This window comes from Peromyscus californicus, unplaced genomic scaffold (genome assembly GCF_007827085.1).
Source record: "Peromyscus californicus insignis strain IS unplaced genomic scaffold, ASM782708v3 Scaffold_6__1_contigs__length_162567912, whole genome shotgun sequence".
Lineage (NCBI taxonomy): Eukaryota > Metazoa > Chordata > Mammalia > Rodentia > Cricetidae > Peromyscus > Peromyscus californicus.
In genome coordinates this window covers 67,963,192-67,972,112 of record NW_026294584.1, presented here as the reverse complement: position 1 = coordinate 67,972,112, position 8,921 = coordinate 67,963,192, and the positions used below count along the sequence as shown (strand labels likewise).

General features: G+C 47.7%; 1 protein-coding gene across 3 annotated transcripts in view; it reads left to right on the top strand.

The window, feature by feature from the left end:
- The first annotated feature begins 696 nt into the window (after positions 1-696).
- Positions 697-8,921, top strand: part of Osbpl3 (oxysterol binding protein like 3) — a 183,769-nt gene continuing 175,544 nt past the window's right edge. For 2 of the 3 annotated variants that reach the window (XM_052719296.1, XM_052719295.1), the window contains exon 1: positions 697-986. The gene's annotated coding sequence lies outside the window, so the exon portion shown is untranslated. The remainder of the gene's footprint in view (positions 987-8,921) is intronic. The other variant, XM_052719292.1, reaches the window with a different exon arrangement.

The window sequence follows — 8,921 nt, the reverse complement described above, 5'->3', positions numbered from 1 at the left end:
CGGATGGGTCTGGCCATCTAGCCCGAGGCTCCTGCGTTTTAATCGCCAACTACATTGCATCTTCTTTCCTGGCTCTTGAACGGGGACTGTAAGAACAAAATAACCCTTCTTCCCTCACCCCTACACTGTGCCCCCGCACCAATCTGCACAACTGCTTCTGGAGGCCGGGCTCCCAGTGTCTGAACCTAGTCTCCCACACCAATTCTTCTCCTCGACCTCGTGTGCTTACAACCCCCTCGGCTCGCCACACATTTCGCCCTTATTTATCCTCAGGCTTTTCAGTGGTCTAGTAATCCTCCTCTGTTGGATTACTTTAGTCCCCTGGAATCTCCTTAAAAACAGCTCCTCCCGCGCGGACCTTACCTTCTTCCTAGTCATTCAATAAACATTTACTGAGAGCCTACCCAGCGCACAGTGCTCTGGGACGCCCGGAGCTCCTGCCCCGCCCAGCCACACCTACCACCACCCTCCGCTCCTCTCCACGCCCTGAACCCTGGGTGGCGTCACGGAATCCGCCTGCAGCTTCCAAGGGCAGCGCCCCACCACCTTTCCTCGGATGACTCCTGATTGGTGGGAGTGGGAGCCACTCTGATGCGCCCACCCCCCCCTTTCCCATGTTGCTCCGCCCCCAGGGAAGACTCAGGCTCCTCCTCCTAGCTCCCTCCCCTAGCTCCAGCGTCTCAGCTAATCGCCCCGCGGCGCGCGCCCTAAAGTTCTGGGCAAAGTACTGAGAACTGGTCGCGGGATCGTACGCCGGCCAGTGGCAGAGGACCAGGGACCCCCGCGCCAGGAGAGCCGGTGCGCAGCGCGGGCTTCCGCCCACCATCTGTCGGCGAGTGGCGCTCGGCGCCCCAGTCTCCTGCGGCTGGTGTTGGAACTGCCGTCGGCTGAGCCTTGCAGGGACCCGAGAAGCCGGGTTTGCGTCCTTCCCAGTCTGAAGCCTGCACCAGGGAACCAAGCAGTGTCCTCAGTTGCGGAAAGCTCAGGTGAGCAGCAAGGCGCCCGCCGGGCTGGAGTTGAGGTGTGGTGGAGGCCCGGGGAAGGTTCAGGCACGCTGCCAGTCTAGGGTCCCGAGTATATCTGTGCTGCTCCTGGGAAGCCCCGGCTCACGGGGCAGCCCTGAGATTCGGAGGTCGCCCGCAGTGTCGGCGCCAGTTTTCTGGGAGGAAGCACCCTGATGCTGCTCACCTTGGAGCTGTGCCCCTTGAGTGACAGCCCGACCGGAATGGACCGGGAGAAGGAGCGGAGCGCGGGATCCTGAGTGCGGGTGCAGGAGGATGCTGTGCGGAGGAGCTGTCCCGGGCACAGTCTGGGGTCTTGCCGGGGCGGGAGGCACAGGAAACCTGCTTAATTGGGCCAGGAGGGAGGCTTTTCCACATCCGCGAGCTAGGGCCGGGCGGTGCAGGCGTCCCGCTCTTTGCCCTCCCAAGCCAGGTCGTCATGCTCCACGGTGTCTGCCCTGGGGACGAAGAAACCCTCCCCTTGGGGCTTCAGGAGCCCAGCGGGCGTTTGCTGCCTCTGGTGTCACCCGTGGCATTGCCTTGTGTCCTTCAGACACTTCTGAACCAGCCGCGTGCCTCCCTGACTGTTGCGGCTGAGAGGGATGTAAACTTGTCTGTCACCTTGTGTCTGGGAACTGCGCTGGGGCATTTGAGTCCCCCTGGATGTCGCAGTGCCCTAGGGTTCTGATTACTGGAAGAGGGCATTTGGGTACTGTATCTTACAATTGTAACTGCAAAAGATGAATTTCAGAGACAAGTAAGCATAGGTCTGAGTTGTGGCCATCCACATCCCACACTCAAAGTATCATACAAAGAGGACCTCTTTTTGACCACAAAGACCACCAGGCAGACTGCTGTGCATCCAAGCCAAATGTCCATCCTGTCCGTCAACTCCACATTGTCCTGTTTGGGGTTCTTCACAGAGCTTAAAGCTGCCTGGAGTGATCTACCCTTTTCCCCAGCTGCCCGCCTCCTGCTGCTGGGATGCAAGTCCTGGGAAAGTGGAGGGAGGTTTGGTCCAGTTCCTCACTCTAGCCTCAGTGTTAAGAACCCAGCCTAAGCCGGGCAGTGGTGGCGCACGCCTTTAATCCCAGCACTCGGGAGGCAGAGCCAGGCGGATCTCTGTGAGTTCGAGGCCGGCCTGGGCTACCAAGTGAGTTCCAGGAAAGGCGCAAAGCTACACAGAGAAACCTTGTCTCGAAAAACCAAAAAAAAAAAGAACCCAGCCTACCACACTGCAGGTTCACAATACACATTTATGGAATGAGTAAATGTAAACTTCTCTATGGTTATATGAATATTTATTTCATCTCTTTCCTTTTTTATTGGGAAGAATGAATAAATAGCACTAGCTACTGCTAATGAGTACCCACTAACCATCAAGGTGTTCACTGGGAGCTTTGTGTAGATTGCATCATTAACACTACAGTAGTCTGATTAGCTAGATTTTTTAAAGTCTCCTTTTTTAGATTTATTTGTGTGTGTGCTCACAAACCTGTGTTTGTGCATACAGGTTGGTGGTTAGAGGGCTTTAATAGTGAGTTTTCTTTCTCTCCCTCTCCACTGTGGGGTCCAGGGATCAAACTCCAGTAATCAGGCTCGATAACAACTGCCTTTTGCTCACTGAACCATCTCCCTGGCCCAAGCTAGACATTTTTAGTGAATTGGAGATTAAGGCTCATGTGGGTTGACCAATTGCCCCAAGACTGTCTGGGCAGTACTATGATTCTAGCCTGTCTTTCCCTTGTGTTGGGTTACTTCTAAGCGATGAAAATATGATTTCCACTTTTACAGCCAATGGACATGTTGTTCAGCTAAAGGAGTTGCTGTTTTATCCCTGAGATCTGTTTTTAGTAATGACTAATAGCTGTAGGCCAGATACTACGGAGTGCCCAGGAGTGTTATGTCCTAATCTTCACCGTTTTGACAGGCTTTACCACCCGAGGGAACTGCCGGAATTTGCCCCGGGGTCAGTAGTAATTCCCAGAGCTCTTCGTTATCTTTCTGACTCTAAACCCTTTGCTCCTTCCTCTCTGCTCTCTTGTCTCACCGTTTAATCAAAGTTAACCTAGTGATGGAGCTCACTGGTAAAATGTGCAAATGCTGTCTGAGACTAGGCTGTAAGCTTTGTGGTGCCAGCATCAAATACACCAGGTATCCTGTTTCTGAATGGTGGAGGCTCTCGCTGCCATGGGTTTTTGTGGTTGAGTATATGGTTTGTGGGCCTGGTCAATCGGGGGCTTTTAATAGGGGAGGAAAGGAAATCATCCTTTTATCCAAATCCAAAAAGAAATCAGACTGCTTTTACCCACTGTGGTCAGTGAGCTCTGAGTAGTGATGCCTTCCATCTTGGTAGGAAAGTGCTGGAAATTTGGGTAGTTCCTCTTTTCTCAAATGCAGAGAGTACTTATCCCAGAAGGCTCTGCAGCGACTTTTCCTTAAAATAAGGGCAGTTTCGCTCTTTCCATCTTTGCATGAGACTGAGGGTGTGGAGAGGTTCCGAAAGAGATGGTGTGGTTGCCTCCTAAAGGGCCAGTGGCAAAGAGGGCCGGAGGAAGGACACAGGTATCCATCCCCTCTTCCTTCCACTTCCAGCCGGTTCTGGGGCAGTAAGATGCTTCTCCCTGCACGAGAGTCTGGATAACCCATCATTTAATTTATAATGAGCTTCTTGGCAGGACTACCTTTTCTTAATTGACATTTCCATTTCAAGCTCCAGGGAGGGCTGGATTAGAATGCCCCTGGAAGTGGTGGTGGGGGGTGATGTGAGGCATCAGGGACTGTGGGAGTCCTGAAAGCGCTTCCCATTCATAATTGAGAGCTGTAGCTTCCTGTAGTTTCTCTTCTGGCTAAACCCACTTATTCATCAGCTTTCTGGCCTTCTCCAGAAACTTCTGTTTTGCCTTCTCAGTTACAACTGTTCAGACCACATTCCTGCTTCCCTCCACCCTTGTCTCAGTGTCTTTCTCGGGCTTTGCCCATGCAGTGCCTTAGTTCCGGAATTTCACTCTGCCCTAACATTGCTTATGAGCGGATTTTCCTTCCTCTCTCCTGTCTACCATGGGCAGTAAGGCAGATCCTTTAAAAACTGTCATTATTGTACTGTTAAAAATCCTTGGGTGGCTTTTATGGTTACGAACAGTACTAGTTATAGCCCAGCTTTGAACTTAGATGCGGAGAGTACTGTCATGCAGATGTCCTGGCCATGCATCACCTCTCTGTCTTAAAAGGCCCATCAAAGCAGGCGAGTTATACCTCAATGACAAGGTGAGTCTAGGAAACACTCAGTTTGCTTCCAATAAATGTTGGAGCCAAGAGTCAAATCCCAGCTCCCTTTCCAAGTTAATGTAGACTCCTTAGGCTAACTCAGGATTTGGGACGGTACGTTCAGCCTTGGCTTTCACGTCGGCATTCCTGACCTGTGTGTTGGTAACCTGCACCTTGTCACCAGAGCATCTGTCTGGTCTTGCCCGTGTATGCCTATTGCCTTACTGCATTGCTCTGGAAGAATCTAGATCTTTGAAGGCTCAGCTCAGAAACTACTTCCGGAAGCATAATCTCTGTGAACCCAAACTGTCAGAGCACTTAAAAAACAAAAACTAAAATGAGACAGAGTCTAATTATGTATCCCTGGCTGGCCTAGAACTCTTTGTGTAGACCAGGCTGCCTTCAAACTCAGTGTTCCACCTGCCGCTGTCTGCTGAGGAGTGCTGGGGTCAAAGCATGGACCACCATGACTAGCCTTGTGAAAACATTCATTTTGAAATGTGAATGAGTACCCTGTTCTGATCACTGAGTACGCTGCTGATTCCTTTCCCTCTTCACTCTGTGCCTTTCACAGCTCCTGGCCCGCCTACCCCCTTGCTCTCTGGCCTACTCTTTATATTTAAATGTATTGCCCCCTTTAGACTTGATTTATATTTTTTTTTTTGTTGTGTGCATGTGTGGAGTATTTGTGTATGTTCATGCAGGTACACATGCATGTACATATCTGTCTCGCTCAGTGCTGAGATTGCTGTGGGTTCTGGGGATCCTAACTCATGACTTCATGCTCGCACAGCGAGCACATTAACATCCGAGCCATCTCCCCAGCCCTCTTTCCCAGATTTTAAATGTCTTGAAGGCAAGGTGAGTGGATTCTTCTTGTTTCTACTCTTGACATAAGGATCTGGTGTCCTCTGGATAGAAAATACTCTTTAAAAAAAGAATATTAGACAATTATATTTGTTTACATGACATTATGTTTTAAAAAACAGTTGGAATGTGTCTTTTTGTTTTTGTTTTTTTAAATACAGGGTGTTGTTATGTGGCTCCAGGCTGAACTGAACTGTTTTCCTGACTCTTCTTGCTATGTGCTGGGATTACGGGCATACGACAACCTGCCTAGCTCTATTTCCTAATGTTTGATCCCCAATACTTTAATGCCTTTCTAAGTTTATGCTGAAGCGACAGGACAGCTAGTGAAATCCCTGGGAAGCACCTGTTCCAGCGCTCCCCCTTTTAAGGCCACAGAGAGAATCATAAATTCTTCTGTATAACAAACACTGTAGAATAAGTACCATGTATATGATATACATTGTTTTTTCATTTCTGTGCTAATGCTCTTGTCATTAAAAGCCTATTACAGGGTCTGTGAAATGGCTTGTTTGACAAAACGCTTGTGTTGCAGCCACAAGGACCTCAGTTTGATTCCCAGAACACTGGATGCTGTGGCTGGTGTTTGTAGTCCTAGCACTGGGGAGGCGGAGACAACTGGATCCGGGGACCTGCTGACTAGCCTCCCTTACCTGTTGAGCTCCAAGTGAGAGACCCTGTCAAGAAAGGAGAGGGTAGCACCTGAGGGATGACATCCCAGGTTATCTCCTGGCTTCCATACGCACGCGCGCACACACACACACACACACACACACACACACACACACACATTTTTCACCTGTTCTAAAATTCATCCTAACTTCTTGTGGGACTTTATTATCAATGAATATTTCAGAGTTTAATAAGATTTCTGAGGCCTCTCAGAATCAGGTCCAGCCAGTCCCTGTCCAACCTTATAGCTCACCTGTCCTCACTTGAAGTACTGAGTGACAGCACCCCACCACAAGGGCCATGCAGCAGGAAAGGGATCTTTTGTGTTAGTCTTCAGGCTTATTCCTCCCCATCTGTGTTCACCCTCCTCATGCTTAGCCGTGGGTCCCACTTCGGTGTTGGCACAGCTTCCAGGGAGCCTGCCTCTGCCTCCTCCAAGTCGGAGCTGGAGAATGCTTGATCATGCCCCATGCCTGTGCAGCTGCTGTGCAGCCATGACCATTCTGTCGTATGAGTCGGAGTCACCATCGCCTGTCTGGAATCTCGATCTGAACCACCATCTCTCAAGTGGCTTCAGTTACAGTGATTTAGGGATCCCAAAATAAAGTTCTCTGCTTAGAGTGTCTGCATCAAGTGCCTTGGAGTGAGGAGAGCTGGTGACTGGAGTTTATTGTTGTTGTGTTTTAAGCAGTTTTGTCATTTTGTGTTCCATCTGGATAATATAGTAAAAATGCCAGTGTATGTAAGGAACATATTTGGCCACTGCTTTTTAAAACAACCGCTGTGGAGGCATAATTCATGTGTGGTGGTTTTGGAATAAAAATAGCCCTCCTAGGCTCCTAGTGGCACTGTTAGGTGTGGTCTTGTTGGAGTAGCTGTGGCTTTGTTAGGAGGAAGTGTGTCTCTAGGGGTGGGCTTTGGGCTTTCAGAAGCTCAAGCCAGGCCCAGTCTCTTTCTCTCTCTTCCTGTTGCCTGCCAACCAAGATGTAGAACTCTCAGCTCCTCCAGCACCATGTCTGCCTGCATGCCGCCATGCTTCCCACCATGATGATAATGGACTAAACCTCTGAAACTGTAAGCCAGCCCCAATTAAATGTTTTCCTTTATAAGGGTTGCCGTGGTCATGGTGTCTCTTCACAGCAATAGAAACCCTAAGACATCATATATCATATAATCATAATTCATGTATCATCAATTCATCCATTTAGTACAAAATGTAAAGGCTCCTAGTATATGCACATAGTTGTGCAACTGTCACCATAATTAATTTTAGGACACTTCATTACCCTATTTTATATCTCTGTGGACTCACCTGTTCTGTAAAGGAAGACAACCGGTGACCTTTTGTGTCTGACCTTCTTTCATCCAGGATTTTGTTTTCAAAGTTTGTCCCTGGGGTGGCAGGAGTCAATACTTCATCCTTTTTTTTTTTTTCGGTTAGGCATAATGCCTTTAATCCTAGTGCTCAGGAGGTAGAGGCAGGCAGATTTCTGTGATAAGTTCCAGGCCATCTAGGGTTACATAGTAAGATCTTCTCTCAAACAGATAAACCCCACCACGTTGTATGTGTATACCATGTTTTCTTACCTATTTGCCAGTTGGAGGAGCCGGTGGGTTTTTGTAACACTTCCCTGGGCTCTGCTCATACACACTAGTAACCCAGTGGCGATGCCCTTTGCATCTTGATGTTACACTGTGTGACTTGAGATGGATGCGTAGAAGCATCTGGATGATAAAGCATTTTACTGAAACTGTCCTGTTGAGCTCCTCAAAGTATTTTGGTTTCCTCCTGTGGTGCTGGGGACCTAACCCAGGACCTTTGGGTCCTTACAAACCTCCGCTAGATTATTTAGACACCAACTCAAAAAAACCCGTGGTTAAAAGAGAGAGCTAATCAAGAAGATGTGAACATGGATGCAATACTATATGTTGTAGCATTTGGGTGGGGAGGAAGTGTAGAGGGAGTGAGGTGACCAGTGAATGATTGATGGCTACTGAAGCTGGACGGTGTGCTTCTGGGGGTGTTCTTGGTGTCTGCACTGTCCACTGGGCAGCCATTGGTCATATGTGGCTACTGGACACTAAAGTTCTGGCTATTCTTTACCAAGATGTGCTGTTTGTGTTAAACTCATGCTGAATACTGAAGACTGAGTATGAAAGAATGTAGTAATAAATAAATAATAAAAATATCTCAGAAACATTTTTATCGCTTACATGTTGAAATGGTAATATTCCAAGCCTATTAGGACATAGATTCAAAAGTAATCTCATCTATTTCTTTTTATTCTTTTTTTTTTTTTTTTTTTTGGTTTTTCGAGACAGGGTTTCCCTGTGTAGCTTTGCGCCTTTCCTGGAACTCACTTGGTAGCCCAGGCTGGCCTCAAACTCACAGAGATCCGCCTGGCTCTGCCTCCCGAATGCTGGGATTAAAGGCGTGCGCCACCATCGCCCGGCATTCTTTTTATTCTTTTTAATTGATGACTTAAGTTAAAATTATGTATAGAGCTCCTACTATATAGTCTCTTGGATGATGCAGCTATGTATGCATTTTTTATGTTTGGACACATATATTAATATAATGATATATTAAGAAAAACCAAAGACATTTGAAGTTTTAAAAAGCATAGAGCAGAATATTTTTCTAAAAATCCCTCATATGTGGAAAGTTTGGGGAATACAAATTCATTTCCAGGTGCTTTGCAGAGGCCTCCAGCAGTCAGCATGGCCTTCTACTCCCACGCAAAAACTTGAAAATTCTTTTAGAATGCCTGGATTAGCAGCCTGAGAGGCTAGCATTGCTTCTTTGGCTATTTACCAGAATCTTTTGAAGCTGATGAACTGTTTTCTTCATTTTGGAAGATCATAAGAACACAATTGGTGACATCATAGTTTTTGATCACATTATTTATACCCCTGAGATGATTTTTCCCAGACCTGCTTTCTAATGGCCTCTACTGAGCATGAGCAGAATATGATATTAAAGGATAATAATAATGTGCAGACTTAAAGCAGAGAAGTCGGTTTCTTTCCTACGAAATTTATTTAGATGAAAGCTGTCACTGTCTAAATGGCTGTTTACTCATGGAATGAGAGAGGGGGTAATGTGTTCAGTTC